The sequence below is a fragment of the Chinchilla lanigera genome, unplaced genomic scaffold, assembly GCF_000276665.1.
Source record: "Chinchilla lanigera isolate Chin_1 unplaced genomic scaffold, ChiLan1.0 scaffold00027, whole genome shotgun sequence".
NCBI classification, from domain to species: domain Eukaryota; kingdom Metazoa; phylum Chordata; class Mammalia; order Rodentia; family Chinchillidae; genus Chinchilla; species Chinchilla lanigera.
Window position 1 is genome coordinate 638,273 of NW_004955428.1, and position 19,466 is coordinate 657,738.

Here is a 19,466-nt window from a genome sequence, read left to right on the forward strand (position 1 = left end):
AGAATAGGAACATGGAGTGTGTCTTGATATCCAAAAAAGAGAAAAGAATATTTTAAGACAATGGTGTTCAACTTTAGTGAATGTTTCTGAGTGGTTAAATAATACAAGAATTGAAAAGTATTATTTGGCTCTAATACCTGGACATGGAAACCATGGGTAGGATTGGTAGGAACCATTTCAGTAGAACACTGCAGACTGGAGTGGGTTGACAAGCCAGAGAACGAAATGGAAAAGTGAAGATTGGTGTGTACACCTCTATTAAGAAGTCAGATTGTGAAAGCAAGGAGAAAGACAAGTACTACTGCCTATTATTGAAAATGGCAAGGAATCCAATCTAAGGAGGAGGATGAAAAGTGTGAAGGCAGGAGGAGGCTGACATATCAGGAAAAAAAGGCCATCAGCAGCCTACACAGAAATATGAGGTACAAGAATAGGCATGGCAGAAATAGTTAGGCAGGAAGCCCTGACATGCAGAAAGATGTGGCGGGCAGACATTAGGGTACCCACAAGACATCCACCTGCTGGTACTCTTGGTACTGATTTATTTGTGCGATCCTTTTTCACTGAATGTGGGCAGGACTTGTGACTCATCGATTTAATTTATCAAAAAGAATGAGTTCTACTCATATGACTGTATACACATGGGTATATCAGGTGAGACTGGTAAAGGCCATCTTGAAAGGAGTCTCCTTTGCTGGCTTTGAAGAAGCAAGCTGCCAGGTTGCAAGCTGGCCCATCATGGGCCATGTAATAAGCACCTGAAGATCTCTCTGGATAGCAGTCAACACGAAAGAGAATGTTTCAATTCTACAGCTGCATGAAACTGAAAGCTGCCAACAATCATACGAGCTTGAAAGAAGATCCTTCACCAATCCTACCTTTGCAGAGACTGATGCCCAGCAACAATCAGAGACTCTGAAGCCAAGTGTGTACCCCTAATTCACAAAACAGTGAGAAAATGAATGTATTTTGTTTTAAAGTCCTGTTAGGTTTGTGATATTATCATAAAGCATTCATAATGAATGCCAAAGATATAGTCAGAGAGAGAAACAAATCTATGCACCTACAGCCATCTGACTTTTGACAAAGTGGCCAGACCATACATGGGAGAAAAGATAATCCCTCTAGCAGTTTGTGCTAGGGAACTGGGTACCCATATTTGGAAATTAAAACTATAGCCTTATCTCTTACCCTATACTAAAATCAAATCAAAATTGATCAAATATCTACATATAAAAATGAACTTTGAAAGTGTGAGAAGATATTATAAGGGAAAGTACTTGAAGCTATAAGAACAGGCAAGGATATCCTGAACAGATCTTCAATTACAGAGGAATACTATCAAGAATCAACAAATGGGATTATAGAAAATTAAAAACTTCTGCGCAGCAAAGAAAACAATCAACAGTGCAAAGACAACCCACAGAATTGGGAAAAAACGTTTGTCACCTATTCTGATAGAAAACTAATATTTAGAATGTATAAAGAACTCAAAAAACTTAACCCTCCCCCTGAAAAATAAATGACTCAAATAGTAAATGGGCAAATGAACTGAGCAGACATTTCTAAAAAGGAGCAAAGCACATGGTCAGTAAGGACATAAAAAAAAATGTTCATCATCTTTAGCCTTTAGGGAAATGCAAATCAAAACTCTGAGCCTTTAGGGAAATGCAAGTCAAAACTATCTTAATTCATTCGGAATGCCCATTATCAAGAAAAGAGACCCTTCTATATTGCTGGTCAGAATGTAAACTACAAAGACCACCAAAAACCAAAAAGAATACAAATTCCACCTGACACAGCTATACATCCCCTGGGTATATTCCCCCCAAAATTGAAAATGCCATAATAGAATGATTATAGTGATCCATGCATACCCCTGTTTACAGCAGGACAATTAACACTAGCTAAGCCATGGAAACAGCCAGATGCCTGTCAACATATGAATGGATAAAAACATTATATATATATACACATATAGATGTATGTATCTCATAGATATATATGAATATTAGCCATAAAGAAGAAGTCATGTCATGTACAGGAAAATTGATGGATTTTGAATTCATAGTGTTGAGTAACATTTAAAAAAAAATTAAGTCAGATACAGAAAGTTAAATAGCACTTGATTCTCTTGTATGAGGAACCTAAATATAAATAAATAAATAAGAACTGGTAGGACATAAAAAGAGTTTGTTTCTTGGAAATGGAAAAGAGGATGGGGTCATCAGGGGAAAGAAGGTAGAAGGACCGAAAATAATCAAGATATGCTATATGTATATACCAATTCCACATAGCGAAAGTAATTATTATGTATTACAAACATACACTAATAAGAGGAAAAAAGATACAGTATTAGACTGATCATCAGAGCATATGCACGACAGTAAGATATCTCTGTTTAGGATCACATATTCATCATAGGCCTGCTCTTTTGGAAACACCACAGTAAACAAATTGAGTATGGTCTTTGAACATGTTTGGGTTTAGATATACCTCTGTGACTTATTAGCTATGTGGCCATAAGAAGTTTTCTTTATCTCACCGAGTTTTTATTTCTTATATATAAAATTTCCTTGTGAAAAAATATCATTGTACAGTCACTGCAAATGTTTAAGTGAGATCACAGATGCCAAACACTTATCACTATACACAGGAGAAAGTAAAAGCTCAAGTGTAGCTTTTCCTGCTGGAGGAATTTGTTTCACAAAAATAACTGATTAAATGGATTTACAAAAGAAACCTCTTAGAAGATGCTCAAAAACAACAACAAAAAGAAGCCATCCAGCCGTATTAGTAAAATAACACAACAGAAAATGAGATGTTCATTGTGTACCAAAAGAATGAAATGGAAAATCCCAACCATAAGGAAAGGACATAAGGTTTGATTACAGACTTAGGGAATGCAACACTAAAATTCAGAAATAAGACCTCATTCTCTCCCCTTCCAGGAGATACTGAACTGACATCCATTCCTCGCAAGATCAGCACATTTTAGAAAGGTCTTTTTCTCCCAGCCATGAGTAGAGACTTTGTTTCAGAGCTGTGTCATGTCTCCGTGTCTCCAGTGCTGGCTTTGGGGTGGGCTTCATGTGCAGACTATTACTTTTTCAAGAAGAAAAACTACTCTTTTGCAGGTGCTTATTAATCATCTTAAGCTATCTTATAAAAGCAATGAACAACGTATATATGGTAATTAGAACTATTTTTTACAGGAAAATAAAATCTGCCTCAATATATTTTGCGTTTATACTCACAGGGAAAAACTCACAATATAATTCTGCATCCCTTTAACAAGAAGAAAAAAATCTATTTTAAGGATATGGAATCCTGATATGGATTAATTTATACCTATCTAACTGTACTTTGAGAGCTAGCTCATGTTTGAGAATATATTTTTTCTGATATTTTAAACAGGAAAAAAAAACTATAATGGGAGGTGAATAAACCCAAACACCAAAAGTTTGAATCTCACAGAATTTCTGTGAGATTTTGTGAGGTACAAGTAGATTTTAAAGTTAGAAAACCTTCTCATACATTCAACATTTATTCTGAATTTATGCATATAAAAATATCTGTAATGTCTAAAAAATTCCCAGGTGTTTGCAACCATTAATAAATGAAAGTGTGTGCAGAACTTCATGCTCTGGGGCAGAACATAAAATTTTGACCTCTTTCCAACAAATAACTGAAGAATTTCTTTATAAGTAAACCACACATTTTGAAAATAAAACAATTATGTGCAATTTGTGAATTTTAGAGTAAGACAGAATTTTTTCATCTTGAACCACATCACACAAGTAAATTTTAAACGGTATCATATTGTATGAAATCAGATATTTTGTTGCCATAAATTTAATAATTTCTCTGGTCCAAAATTCTAAAGGCTAAGTTTTTTGTTGTAGTCTGTCCCCTTTCAGAGCAAATAGTCAAACATAATTGCAAATCCACACTTTAAGCTACAAAATAAAGACTTTTATAATACATCAATTTCTTCAGAACAATTATTTGTAGGTAATATTTTAAATGTTCATGTCAGAATGTTTAAATGATCATTTGATTCAAGCTAACTAGATTTGTTTTAGATTTATCTTTCCCATTTTCAAAGAATTGTTTGGCTAGATTGTCAAATTGCCAAAATTGTGCACAGCTTAGTACCTTTGAGGATTAGTTCTCTATCTTGATTAAGGTAGCCTGTTTTGAATAAACAAGTTTTAATAGTTTTATATTACTCTAAAATTAAAAACATCTAAAGATGAAGCTCTAGTATGTAAAAATCAGTTTCATTCAATCATAAATAAATGCTCATTGACATATTTTGTTCTGGGGCTTAGTTGCCACATTAGCTAATTGATAAATAGATATTCATTGTGGAATTAAACTTTGCTACAGGGTGGTCCTGATGATTCAAAGTCAGGAAATTAATCTTGAGTTTCCAAAACACCTAACGCACATGAAAGTAATCAATTTATAGTTGTGTGGGCTTCAATTCTGTGAACCTACCATGTTTTCTATGTTTGATTAACTGTTTACATGGATAAGGTATTATACTTTCTCATGTCATTTACATAGGGTTTTGATACAAATAAATTAATTAGATTGATGTGGTCATTAATTGCAGAATCATCTCAGTTGTGATCACTCTGTGTATGGGGTAATTTTGTGATGTAAACTGTTTTCATTACTTTGTGATTTGGTGCTATTTCTGCACATCCTCTGATCCCCTTACCTTACCTCAAATTCCACTGAAGGAAAATGTGTTCAAAACTGACCCTTACTGTGGCTGACTCAGCTATTACAAGAAATTGACATTTACTAAGGAAAAACTCTGGCTGTATATAATTCTATAATTGATGTGTTTTAATTCTATTTAGATTCAATTCTTTCATAATTCATTATACCTGTTTTATAGTTAATGCATTATAGAAACATTTTTAAATACTATATATTAATTATATCTTATTCATGATCCTGTCCACATTACCTTTACTTACTGTAATGTATTGACAATTGGTGGTCAACTTATAACCCCCAGCTGAACTGAGTAAACATGGTGCTGGTTGTGGGAGGCCAACATGAGGCTTGTGGCCAGTAGCATAAGAGGCAGAACTGGAGAAGCGAGGCTGTTGGAAGCTGAAAGGCTGTTGGAGCTGGTAGAAGCTGTAAGGAGCTGTTGGTTCTGTTGGAGGAGCTTGTCATGTTGGCTTTCCTGATGAACTTGGATGTTTTCATCCTCCAAGGAGCTCAGGACCTTGTTGGCACTGAGAATAGCTTCAGTTCACTTGGTGGGGAGCTCTGGTCCTCACTCTGAGCATCACTGCCTAGCTCCAGAGAGGAAGAAGGTGCACAGCTCAGTCTCCCGAAGAAGCTTGCTGCAGTGGCTTTCCTGATGTGAACTCAGCTATCTTCACCACTGGAGGAGCTTGGGACCTCACTGTTGCTGAGGATGGCTGTGGTACTTTCCAAGGGAGCTCTGGTTGTTACTTTGAGCATTGCTTCCTGACTCCAGTGCAGATCCCTCAGCCTGCTAGCACAGATCCTTCATCCCACTGGCATAGACTTCCTAGAGTGCACCACTGACCTTTGGGCCTTCGCAGCAGATCAGTGCAACAGGCCTGCACGAGATACTGTTAAGGGCTCTGAGCCTCCAGTTGGATTCATGGGAGGCATTGTTATGAGCTCTAGGTCTTCAGCTGGACTCATGCAGTACATTATCATGGGATCCAGGGCCTCAGCTGGATTCTTTGGTCTTAGAGTGTGGACAGATTTCCTGTACTCTCTGGTATATCATACTCTCTGGTGGCTATTATAAATAATCTTATAAATTATGTGTCCTGTATTATACTATTTCCCCTTGCAAAATATTCCCCAAACCATAACACTTATTTAACTGAAAATATTTATTGCTAGATATAAAATCCCTAGAGCAGCAGATGGCACCTTCCTGAGTTTCCTTACAGATAGCCTTGCAGGTGTTTTTTTAGTCATGTCTGAAATATAACCAATTTTTTATCAGCAGCATTCTCACTCCTAGTACAGGTGCAGGCACTGTGACCTGCCAATATCAAGATAGCCTCTTTTGAAAATCTAATTCCACATCTTAGGTGGGTTCTTGAACCTCCAGAGCTCTGTTGATGACTAAGACAACACCTTAATTACAGCAGAATTGGGTTAGAATCAACAACAGAAAGTGTTCAGAAAAAGTCCCCAATTATCTGGAAGCTCAATAAGAGCTCTCAATAACCTATGGGTCAAAGAAGAACTCAAGAGGGCGTCAGAAAGTATGTCAACTGAATGAAAATGAAAGGAAAACATTTCAAACTCTGTGGGATGTAGCTAAAGCAGTACCAAGCAATGCCCAGCTTAGGAAAATAGTACATAAAAAGGCTAGAAGGCACGAAGAGATGAGACATGCTCCTTCCTTTTACCTTAGCATACTGCTCCTGTCTGACCCCTTATCTTGTGTTATGGATAAAAGTGAGTCCCTCTAGTTGATGTTGAAGTCCTAACTGCCAGTATCGCTAGATTTAACCTTATTTGGAAATAGGGGGTGGCAGCTAATTAAGAGGAAGTCATTAGTACAGATCTTAATATAATTGATGTCCTTACAACAGGGGTAAATTTGAACATGGAGACAGACACGTACATGGGGAGATGGGGAAAGAACTCTACTTACATTCCAAGGGAAAGAATGGTGGAGGCTACTAGAAGCTAAAAGAAAAGCCAGAGTCTCCCTCTCATCCCTCAGGAAAAATCATCCCATGGTTCCAGCATCCATTCTTCTTCCAGCTCTCCTACTAGTAACCCCATTTTAGCACTGCAGGCACCACCACCAACTGGATAAGTGTTTCCACCATTTCTCAGTGGCTCTCCAGAAGCTTCTGGTTGTATTACTCTCAATTTTTCTGGTTCCATAGTACTTACAGATTGGAGCAGCTTCCTGCCATGACTGTTGTCACCCATTTAACCAATTCCTTCTGTTTAATTCACTTTGATGAAAGCTAACAGTTTATAAGCTAGCCATAGGACACCTGACTTAAAACAATCTCATTCCAAGTGAAAACTTAAATCCATAGTATACATTCCAAGATCTTACACAACGCAGGCCCTGGCTACTTCTCTGCTCTCATTTCTGTCATTCTCTTGGTCACCCATTCTGTTCCAGTCATAATCATGTGTGCCTCTATGGTAATCCTTCAACATAACAAGCATTCTTGGTTAGCCTGACTTGCTGCTTCCTATGCTTACAGATATCTGCCTGATTGCTTGCTGCATGTATGCCTAAATATCCACTCAGTAGACACCTTTGCTGCCAGTATTCACAATGATAATCCCTTGGTGCCTGATTACATTGAGACTTGTGGAATTTGGTACTTGATATGTTTTGATGCAAAACTTTTGCCTCAATACTCATTCGTTTTATACTTGCCTTACAAACTAGAACTTGTCAGTGTCATATGCCTGGTGACTTACTACTCTTTCCAACCAAAACAATGTTCTTGGTACTTGTCATTTTTGGTGCTCATTGCATGTCCTAGAATAAATTAACAAGTACTGAGGTACCACTGTCTCCCTCCCACACCCTGTACCTTTTCCCATGATTCCTCTTCTGACAGCACTGCTGACATATTTGGTATGTACTTGTTGTCTACCCCTTCCAGGAAAATGAGCTCCATGTTCATCACTGTGTCCCTAGAATCCAGAGCACAGTCTGGAACACAGCAAGTGCTGACTTTGGAAAGAATGGTCGAGTAACTGCAGACAAACCCCTATCAGCAGGCTTGCTATTGTGAGTATGCTACAACTACAACTGATCTTTAATTATTAAGATGTATATTTATTCCTTGAGTTTGTCAGCTTCCCTTCAAACTCCATGAAATCAAGCTGCAGGTCTTCTAAATTCCCTTTTCAATGGTGCGTTTCATACATCGGATGTTTCCATCTATTTAACAATTAAGGTTTTTATAATGTGGGTATATTCCCTCTCCCACAGGAAGGTAGCTGGGATAGGGAGGCCACAGTGAGTGAACTGGGATCCCAGAGCCTATGGCTCTGCCCCTACCATCATAATGAGAAGGGCGCTCCAACCCAGAAAGCTATGGTGAACTGTCTAGGAGCCTGGGACCTCTGGCTCTACCTGCCCCACCACCACCACTACCAAAGCAGTAAGGTCACTCCAAAGCCTCAGGAATGACCCTGAATCCTGGGAAACCTTGGGAGATTTGAAAATGACAAAAAGAAGGAGAAAAATGCAATCTCAGCCCTCCATCCCACCCAGAACAAGTCCAGGAAACACTAACATGGAAAAACATGGAAGTCACACACCTGAAATTTCTGAAATGATAGCAACTGAAGTAAAGAACCAGCTACATCAGGCTATAGAGGAAATCAGATCAGAAATAATTGTTCATGTAAAAAAAAGAAATGACAACTATAATGAAAGAAGTGCTCAGCATATCAAAAGAAGACATAGATAAAAAAAATAGAGAAACACAAAAAAATGATGGAAACCAAAATTGAACAGTATAGGAAAGAATTAGAATGCATGAAACAGATTCAAAGACATACCCAGGAAAGTAAAATTTCCACTGAAACCTGGCAAAATCCCTTGAACAAAATGGAATATAGACTTTCAGACCTTGAAGACAGCAATGCAGCTAGTGATCATAAAGGAAAGATCTCGTAAAAATAATAAGCAACCAGCAAATAATTCAACAGCTGTAAGATGACGCAAAGAAGAACAATATAAGACTGATAGGTGTCAATGAAAGAGCAAGAGGCAACATGAATGATATAAAAAATCTATTTGCAGAAGTAATAGCAGAAAATTTCCCAAGCATGGGAGAAGAACCTGGCATAGAGTTAAGTGAGGTATATAGAACTCCAATTACCCAAAATAAATCTACGCCCAGACACATAATACTCAAGATCCCACAAATCCAGCAAAAGGACAGAATATTAAAAGCTGTTAGGGAAAAGACACAGATCATCTATGAAGGAAAGACCATCAGAATCATGGCAGACTTATCAACACAAACCATCAAGTCAAGAAGAGCTTGCAGTGAAGTACTTCACACCCTGAAAGAAAACAACTTCCAATACAGATTGCTGTACCAAGTAAAACTATTTTTCAAAATTGATGGAGAAAAGATACTTCCACAACAAAGATCAACTGAAGAAATTTATGACCACCAAACTAACCTTACAAAGAGTACTGAAAGATATTCTACAAAGAGAAAAATGACCACAATTTCAAGACCATCGATAGAAAAGAACCAACAAGAAAGGGAAGCAATTAAACAGAAGGGGAAAGTACAGAACTAACAGTGGGAAAAAAACATGACAAAGATAAGTCAACATATATCAGTAATAACCATTAATGTAAATGGCCTCAATTCACTAATCAAAAGAAACAGACTGGCAGACTGGATCAAGAAACAAAAACCAACAATATGCTATATATAAGAAACACATTAAACTCAAAAGGAAATTCATGGACTGAAAGTCAAAAGATGGAAACAATACTCCATAGAATAGGAACCCAGAAAAAAGCAGGGGTAACTATTCTGTTTGCAGACAATATGAACTTCAAACCAATAATAATCAAAAGAGATAAAGAATGTCACTACATTCTTGTCAGGGGAAAACTGCAAGAGGAAGAGATAACAATCATAAATATATATGCACCAAATGTAGGAACACCCAACTATATGACACAAATTTGACAGAAATGAAAAATTAAATAAGAAATGATACAATTGTAACAGAGGATTTTAACACTCCATTGTCACAAAGAGATAGATCAATGAGACAAAAAATCAGCAAAGAAATAAGAGAACCAAACCAAACATGTGGACAGATGGACTTGGTAGACCTTTACAGAATATTCCACCCAACAACATCAGAATACACATTCTTTTTAGCTGCACATGTGATATTCTCTAAAATAGACCATATACTAGCACATAGAACATGCTTAAGAAAATGCAAAAGAATTTAAATTATCTCATGCATATTACCAGACCATAGTGCAACCAAATTGGAAATTAATGACAAAAGAAATTGCAAAAGCTCCATAAACACATGAACACTAAATAACATCCTCCTGAACAACTAACGGGTCACAGAAGAAATCAAAGAAAAAAATTAAACAATATTTATGATCAAATGAAAATGCAGGTACAACTACCACAACCTGTGGGATGCAATGGAAGCAGTCCTCAGAGGTCAATTTATAGCAGTGAATTCCCACATCAGGAAAACAGCATGAACACATATAAACAACCTTATGCTGCACTTCAGACTTGTAGAAAAAGAAGATCAAGTCAAGTCCAAAGCCCAAAGAAGGGAGGAATTTATAAAGATCAGAGCATAAATAAATGCAATTGAGACTAAGAAAACATAACAAAGAATTAATGAAGCAAATAGTTTGTTCTTTGAAAAAATAAATAAAATTGATAGACCCCAAAAAGAAGAGAAAAAACTCAAATCCATGCAATAAGGAATGAAAAGGATGAAACTACTACAAATCTTGTAGAAATTCAGAAAATCATCGATACCTACTTCAAAAATCTTTACTCTCATAAGATGGAAAACACAGAAGAAATGGACAGATTCCTAGAAACTTATGAATTATCAAAGCTGAATCAAGAAGATATAAAAATCATGAATAAGACAATATCACACAACAAGATTGAAAATGTAATAGAAAACTGACCAACAAAGAAAAGCCCAGGTCCTGATGGATTCACAGCTGAATTCTACAAGAAACTAATTGAAGATTTAGTGCCAGTTCTTCTCAAACTGTATAATGAAATAGAAAGGGAAGCAATTTTCAACAACTCATCCCTGGAAGCAAGTATTACCCTGATAGCAAAATCAGAGAAAGATCCAACCAAAAAAAGAGAACTATAGGCCAATCTCCTTAATGAACATAGATGGAAAAATTCTCAATAAAATACTAGTTAATAGAATGCAGGAAATCATCAAGAATATAATACACCATGACCAAGCAGGATTCATCCCAGGAATGCAGGGATGGTTCAATATATGTAAATCAATCAATGTAATACATCATATGAACAGAACCAAAGATAAGAATCACATGATCATCTCAATAGATGCAGAAAAAGCCTTTGACAAAATTCAACACTTATTCATGATAAAAACCCTACAGAAAATTGGAATAGATGGACTTTACCTCAATCTAGTAAAAGCCATCTATGACAAACCAACAGTCAACATCATACTAAGTGGAAAAACACTGAAAGCTTTCACTTTACAATCAGGAACAAGACAAGGATGTCCACTGTCACTACTCTTATTCAACATAGTTCTGGAAACATTATCCAGAGCAATTAGACAAGAGAGAGAAATAAAAGGAATAAGGATAGGAAAGAAAAAAATGAAATTATCATTATTTACAGATGGCATGATACTCTACATAGAAGACCCCAAAAACTCCACCAAAAGTTCCTAGAATCAATAAACAAATTCAGAAACATAGCTGGATACAAAGTCAACACTCAAAAAATCAATACCAATCCTATATACAAGCAACAAACATACTGAGAGAGAAATTAGGGAAACCACCCCTTTCATAATAGCATCCAAGAAAGAGAAATACCTAGGAATCAATCTAACAAAGGAAGTAAAAGATCTATACAGTGAAAATTACAGTACTCTGAGAAAAGAGATCAAAGAGAATTTCAAAAAATGGAAAGATATTCTTGGTTCATGGATAGGAAGAATTAACATTGTGAAAATGGTCATACCGCCAAAATTATTATATAGATTCAGTGCAATCCCAATGAAAATACCATTGGCATACCTCACAGATCTAGAGAAAACATTCCTAAAATTCATCTGGAACCAGAAGAGGCCTAGAATAGCAAAAGCAATCCTGGAAAACAAAAGGCAAGGTACGAGGTATCACAATTTAGGAATTATAAAATTATAAAATTATACTACAAAGCTACTGTGATAAAATCAGCATGGTATTAGCAAAGAAAACAGACCTGAAGATCAAAGGAACAGACTAGAAGATGCAGTCACAGCCACAAACACACTTAAGCAACTTATCTTTGACAAAGGGGCCAAACATATTCACTGAAAAATAGCCTCTTTAATAAATGGTGCTGGAAAAACTGGCTTTCCACATGCCTAAGACTAAAATTAGACCCATGTCTATCACCATGCACTAAAGTCAAAATGGATCATAGATCTAAATATTAAAACAGAAACACTAAATCTACTGGAAGACAAAGTAGGTGGAAATCTTGAAGACATAGGGGTAGGTAGAGAGTTCATGAACAAACACCAAACTGCACAGAAAATACTTTAGAGAATCAACTAGGATCTCATCTTTAGTTTGGCATAGCAAAAGAAATGACCAACAGGGTGAAAAGAAAACCCACAAATTGGGAAAAAAATTTTAGCTGACTGTCCCTCACACAAAAGACTCCTGGCTAGAAAGTGTAAAGAATTAAAAAAAATCAGACCCCAAAAACTCAAAGACCCAACACAAAAATGGGCATCTGAGATGAATACACATGTCTCTGATAAAGAAATACAAATGGCAAATAAATACATGAAAAAATGTCCAACATCATTAGTCATTCTGGAAATGTAAATTAAATCAATATGAGATTCCATCTCACCCCAGAAAGAATGGCTACTATAAAGAAATCAACCAGTAACAAATGTTGGAAGGGCTGTGTGGAAAAAGGAACTCTTCTTCACTGTCAGTGGGAGTGTAGACTAGTACAACCACTGTGGAAATCATTCTAGAGATTCCTCAGTAAACTAGGATTAGAGGTTCCATTTAACCCAGCTATTCCCCTCCTGGGTATTTTTTCAGAAGAACTGAAAACATCAGACCACAGCAATATATGTGAACCCATGTTTATGGCAGCACAATTTGTAATAGCTAAATCTTGAAAACAACCCAAAAGTCCATCAACAAGGAAGGGATTAAAAAAAAGATACGATATTTTTATACAATGGAGTATTACTCAGCTATAAAGAAAGATGACCTAGAGGCTTTTACAGGTAAATGGATGCAACCATACTCATAAGTGAAATAAATCAGACCCATAAGTGTAAACATTGTATTGCCTCCCTAGTATAAGAATCTGAAAGAGTAAATAAAATCTGAAAAGTACAATAGATATTATGAAAGGGAAAGAAACTGCTCAAGTTGGAAAGAACAACTGGGATGAAGGAAAAGAGAAAGAATGAAGGGAAAAATAAGTATATTTATATACACAAAACAGCTAAGATAATTGTAATACTAATGTCCATTAGTTTATTGAAAGGAACAGTTAATGTTTAATTTTTTTTTTTTGATCAATCTTGCATGCTCATATCTAGCAATCTGGACAATTGCTTTGAAGATAACAATGTGAAATATAACAACTAGTGTTGATTTCCTCTCAGCTTGTTTTGAAATTCTGTATCATGTTTTTGTGTTGTTTTGTTTATGCCTATGTTTTTGTTATTTTGTTTTTGATATTTTCTCTTTAAAATTAAAGAAAAAATAAAAATCCAGATATGTATATACAAGGATAGCTGGGATAAGTGCTTTGTCAATGTCTGTTGATTTGTTGAAAGGAACAGTTAATGTTTAAATTTTTTTTGTTTTCTCTTGACTAATCTTGCATGCTTATATCTGGTAACTGGACAACTAATTTGAAGACAACAATATGCAATATAACAACCATTGCTGAGTTCCTACCATCTTGTTTGATGAAGCTCTGTATCGTTTCTAGAGTTTTTTATTACTTATTATTATGTTTAATGGTTTGATCAATCTTACATTCTTACATCTTCAACTTTGCTGAAGATAACAATATGTAAGATGACAACCAGTTAATACCTCTCATCTTGTTTTGAAATCCTGTATTGTTTTTCTATTGTTTTGTTTTTTGTCTTCATTGTTATTTTTGTTTTTTTTCTCTTTAAAATAAATAATAATTAATAATAATAATACAGGTATATCTTCCACTTTAAATTTTTACAAAAGTATCAAGTCAAATAAGATCATCCAATTACTTTTACTGAGAGGCTGGTCATTGTACCCTGAGACTCAACTAGACTTAGCTAAGCCAAAGAAGGACGTGTAACTCCCACCCTTGTAGCATTTACAATTTCATGGATACTCAACTCACACATATGGGAATGAAGGCTGATGTTATTGACAAAGCATATATAAAAATAAATATAGTACATACACGCTTGCTAAATGAAAAGCCACAGCTGAAGAGCTGTTCCAACTAGAAAAATTCTTGAGACTTCCAGGAAGATGGCGGAATGGTAAGCAGTAGAGAAACAGCCTCTCAGAGTTGCCCTCCAGACACTGGAATATAGCAACACAAGGAAGAGAAGAAGGAGGGACTTGGGTCCCCTGAACCCAGAAGGATCTGAAGTGAGAATTGAAGTCCACGGGGAGAGCGGAGAGAGAAACTTGTACGAAGAAGGAGGAGGTAGCCTGCGGAGTTTTCTCCCTGAGTTGGGACTCAGGTGTGTGAGGAGCGGTTCTAACCCACGGTGGCTGCTGACGACCCCAGAGACCTCCATGGAGAGATACAGCAGTGGACAGAAGCAGTGGATGTAGAGGACTGAACCAGCTGGCAGTGAGTACTGGGGCTCTGTCGTCCTGGGGAGAGAGGGATCTGCAGGGAGCCATCTTGGAGAGGAGGCAGCTGAGCTCAGAGCTCAGAACAACTACGGGGTCCACCTAGCAGGTCCCAGCTGAGTTCAAGCCCACAGAAGGTGTCCTGAGGGCTGCAGGCTGAACAGGTCTGCTCCCAGCCTCACTACCCTGCCGTGAAGCTACTGCTGGCTTGCTGGGATAAATCAACACAGATCTGGACTCTGTCTCCACACCTTGTCTACCACTGATAGGCAGGTTTTTTTCTTTTCCATGGTTTGATCTTGTTTTTGTGTGGGTGAACGTGGTTCCTAGTTTCTTCATGGGTGTTGTTCTTTTATCTCTTCCTTCTCTTTCCCTCCTGTCTTCTGCACCAGTTTCCCAAAGTTTGAGGGATCCTCCCTTTGTGCTCCAACCTTGCTTCTAATTTCTTCCTCTGTTTCTATTTATCTATTTTTTCCCCTAACCCCTTTTAAATTTTCTCCCGGGGTAAAATGGGCATATGGAGGGCTTTTTTACTGCATACAGTTTTTTGATTTGTTTTAGATTTTGTTATATAACCACAGATCTAGTTTATATGGTTAAAGGTGGCAAATTAATGATTACCTCAGTTTGTCATTTTTCTATGCTATTGTTATTGGTAATTCTACCACTTTAGCCAAGGTGACATAATGGTCCTAACCAGCTGTTCTTCCCGGTATACCAGGACTGAGACTGGCTAAGCATCATAAAAAATCCTGTGGGCCAGTGCCACAGAAGCAGGGGCTGGGCCAAAGAGGCAGCAACTTCTCATCCTCAACACATTTAAGAGATAGGATCTGGAGCTGGGGATTTAGCTCAGCGGCACAGCACCTGCCTGGCAAGCATGAAGTCATGAGTTCGATTCCCAATACGGGGGCGGGGGGGATAGGATCTAGCAACAGACTCAAAATCCAAAAGGTAGCTACATCTAGAAGACATCTTTGAGAGGTAATTTCCTAAGGGTTCTAAATGCTAGCAGTAAAGCTACTAACCACAGGCAATTTACAAGCCTCAACCCAGGAATTAAGCTTAAAAGAAAGAAGAAAGTGAGAAGACACTTAAACAAGATGCAACCCCAGACATCCAGTTCACCAAAGGCAAACCCAAGGGGCAATGAGATGGGACAGTCTGAAAGCCACCCACCTGGCCTCTCTGAAGTGGTAACAACAAAGCATATGAATGATGCTCTAGAAAAAAATCAAATCAGAAATAATGTTTCATAACTACAGAGGTGGTGACCACAATGAGAAACAGTCTTGGTGACTCTAGAGCAGATACAGTTAAAAAAAAGAAAGGATCTTAGGAAAATGATGGAAACCATGAATGCCCAACATAGGAAAGAAATGGAACACAGAAGAATTCCTAGACAAGACTGAGCATTGAGCCAGGATTTAAAGAAAGGATTTAAAGATGGATGAGGGCCAGGGAGGAAAGAAAGGACACTTGCAAAAGTAAACGACAACAACACGGATGTAATTTCATTGGTCACTTGGAGTTTACAAACTAAAACACTATGCATTTAGCCACTGGCCTCTCTTTTGTTATCTGCTTTATTTTATACATTCTCGGAAATGTGTCAAATTTTATTTTGAACTCAAGTGCTTTTCTACTTTAAATGATGAGGTGGACTCACTTCATAAATTCCTTCCAATGCGCTCCTCAGGTTTCACTCGAGGTTTTTTCCAGTCACATAATGTGAAATAGATATGCTTTGTTATTCTCCATCTTAGCATTTCTCTCACAGTTCTTATCATAATTTACAGTTGTGAGTCAGTTTGGGAGCTTATCATTTGCCTGCCTTACTAGATTATTAACTAGGTAGAGGCAGGGTGTTTGTATCATTTTTCTTTGCTGTATACATATTGCTTAGTACAGTGACTGGCACTTCATAGCTATCTGTTGAAATGGAATTAAATAGTACCTATTTCTGTGAAGCCCAGAAATCCATGTATTAAACTGATTCCATACCCTACAACAGTTTTTACTTTTAAATATTTTAAACACTTTCTAAATTAAAATTGTTCAAACTTCTGATACACAGAAATGTGTGTGTCTATATATATATACATATATATATAAATATATATAATATATGTCATAAATGGTAATATTTTTATTTTCATCCATAAAAATCAATTAAAATTTAGATAAAATATTTCATCTTTTACATTAAACACAATTAGTACATGAGAACTGTTAATTCACCCAAAGTCAGGATGATAACGCTGGTCAGGATTAGGGAATGGGGTGGGACAGCCAGTCATTACTGGCATTTGCCCACACAAGGTGCCTGGCTGCAGATTAGAAGAAGGAGCCATATCCTCTGGGTGGCCACAGTGACGCCTGATGCACCCTGACTGCTTGGTGAGTGAAGGCTGGGGAGCACTTCAGCGCCCCCTCTAGGTGCACTGGACTGGACCTGACCCTCACACAGGTACAAGCCCTGGCAGGGTGACTCCAGCAGAAGATGATGATCTGGCCGCACTGGGCTACTTCATTTCTTGCAGAAAAAGAGCCTATTTTATTCATTCCGATGAGGTTGGTCAGAAAGGGGCCCATTTGCCTCTGTGATTCTGGAGCCTTAGCTGAAGAGGAAGCCCTTCCTAGAGGAAGAGCATTTTTCATATCCAAGTAGATGGACATCTCTGCCCTCCTGCTGCAACCTCCCAGTGGACTTTCAAGATTTCATGTTTGGAAATAACCCGGTGTTGAGTCTTGACTCCAAGGAACTATGCTGTCCAGCTGCAAGTGAGGTTTGCAATTTTCCCTCTGGCAAAAAAACAAATCAGAAGTTAGTTCAGTTGTAGAATGCTTCTTAACGACTATCTGGAAATTTTATCAGTGGCACTAATAGACAGGGAAAATTCTAGCTCCCATGTGTTCCACTACTCTGGGAGGCTGAAGCAGGAGGATTGCAATCTTGAGCTCAACCTGAGCATCACTGTGACTTGGTGAGACCATCTATAAAACATTTAAAAAGGACTATGGGTATAATTTAGTATAAAGACCACGGATTTCATCGTCAGACTAGAAAAAAAGAAGGAAAGAAAGATCAGGTCTTGTTTCAATAATCTTTTATAAATGCTCTATAGCTTGAATCTTAGTGTCATAGTTTGTCACAGCCATACAATTTTTTAAAACCCGTTTTAATTTAAGTGTCCTTGGTCTTGAAATATACCCATAAAGAAGGGCTGTCCCTAAACCACTAACATGAATTCATCACTTGGCATGGGAATGCAAGCCACTGACATAAGATTTTAGAAGGATCTTTAAAGCTTTGAATAGTGGAAAGCACTCTAGATTGGGCTCCTGGGACCTCATTTTCAACTACCTAACTTGGTGAAATTGCGCAAATGATTTAATCTTGTTGGGATTCATCTCAAGATCTGTGAAATGAGAGTCTAAAGTCTTAAAGTTCTTACAGTGATTTATATGAAAAGTCCTCCAAGCAGGAAAAATGTCAGGGAAAACAGTCTGTGGAGCATTTATAGTCACATGCAAGTGCTAGTCACAGCCGCCCCAGAGAAATGCGTAGGGTGTCCTTAGGGTCCTACCTCTAGCTCAGGAATGGGTCAGACATTCCAGCCAGTTCTTCTCATTTACTCGGATCGATTCACTTCTCTTGGTAAAACTCTAGCTCCACCAGTAAATCCCAGCCCAGAAAGTTTAGACAGCCACTGGGACCACTTTAAAGTTAGTTTAATCAGCTATCCACCTGAACCACCAGCAACTTTCACATGAGCTCTGCAAATCTGTATCCAAGAAGTGAAGCAAATCCAAATATGGTGAACATTCCTCCATTGCCAAAATGGGAAGCTGCCTTATCTCCTCATCGAAACCCATCCACCGGGAAAGCAGCTGCCTTGTTAAATACTCAAATGGGCAAAAGCACATTCTGTGTGCAACCCCATAGAGGTCTGTCCCTTTGCCAGCTTTTAGGGACGCAATAAACATCAAGCCACAGCTCTTGGTAACGTGGACATCCTTTTAGAAACACTTCACACGGTCTTTGTGCGGCTGGGGGAAAGGTTCACGTGTTTGTATACATGGGGGTGCAGGGCGCAGCCTTTCTGGACACACCTGCAACTAATTCTTCCTCCAGAACTAACACCTCTATATTAACAACCCAGGGAGAGTGTGTGTGTGTGTGTGTGTGTGTGCGTGCGTGTGTGTGTGTGTGTGTGTGTGTGTGAAGTTGATTCCCCAGCCTGCTTCTTTCTGCCCACCTAGGGCACAAGAACCGGAGTTAGCCTACTGACATCTGTGGGGCTGGGCTCGGATCCTGGCACAGGAGGCCCTGAAAGGGGTTCCTGGCGTCAACCTGCCCAAACCCAGGTGAAGCCTCCAGCGGCAGAAGACTCGACCCGCTCCCCGACCCCCTCCCTTCCCACCTACACCACCCACCCGCGTCTGCCGCTTCATAGCCGCGGGACTTCCGCGAAGGTGGGTGGCCCTTCTCAGAAGCCTCCAAACCCCTCACCCCACTCCGCCTGTAAGTCAGACCCCCAGGATCACGGGACTGGGGGGTGTCTGTCGGTGCGGCCCGAGAGGGAAAGAGGCCGAAACACTCCCTCTTGCCCACCCACCCCCGTGACTAGGGCCCAGGTAGGGGTCGCCCTAGCAGCCCCCACCCCTTTCTCACCTCCTACGGCCCACTCTTTCCTCTCGCAGCCTCAGCCCGGGCAGCGCGCAGGGGCTGCGCGCAGGAGACCGCGGTGGAGGCGGCCGCCGCCAGGCAGCCCCGGAGCTCGGGGGACGCGGCCTGGAGGCTGGCTGCGGAGGCTCCGCCGCCCTC

At 38.6% G+C, this 19,466-nt stretch overlaps 1 long non-coding RNA gene across 1 annotated transcript; it reads right to left on the reverse strand.

Annotated features, from left to right (window-relative positions):
- Positions 1-16,762: 16,762 nt before the first annotated feature.
- On the reverse strand, positions 16,763-19,460 carry LOC102028560. The gene is made up of 2 exons (XR_261289.2): positions 19,314-19,460; positions 16,763-17,440 (listed from the first exon to the last, which is right to left on the reverse strand). It is a non-coding gene; the product is annotated as an uncharacterized LOC102028560 (long non-coding RNA).
- Positions 19,461-19,466: the final 6 nt, after the last annotated feature.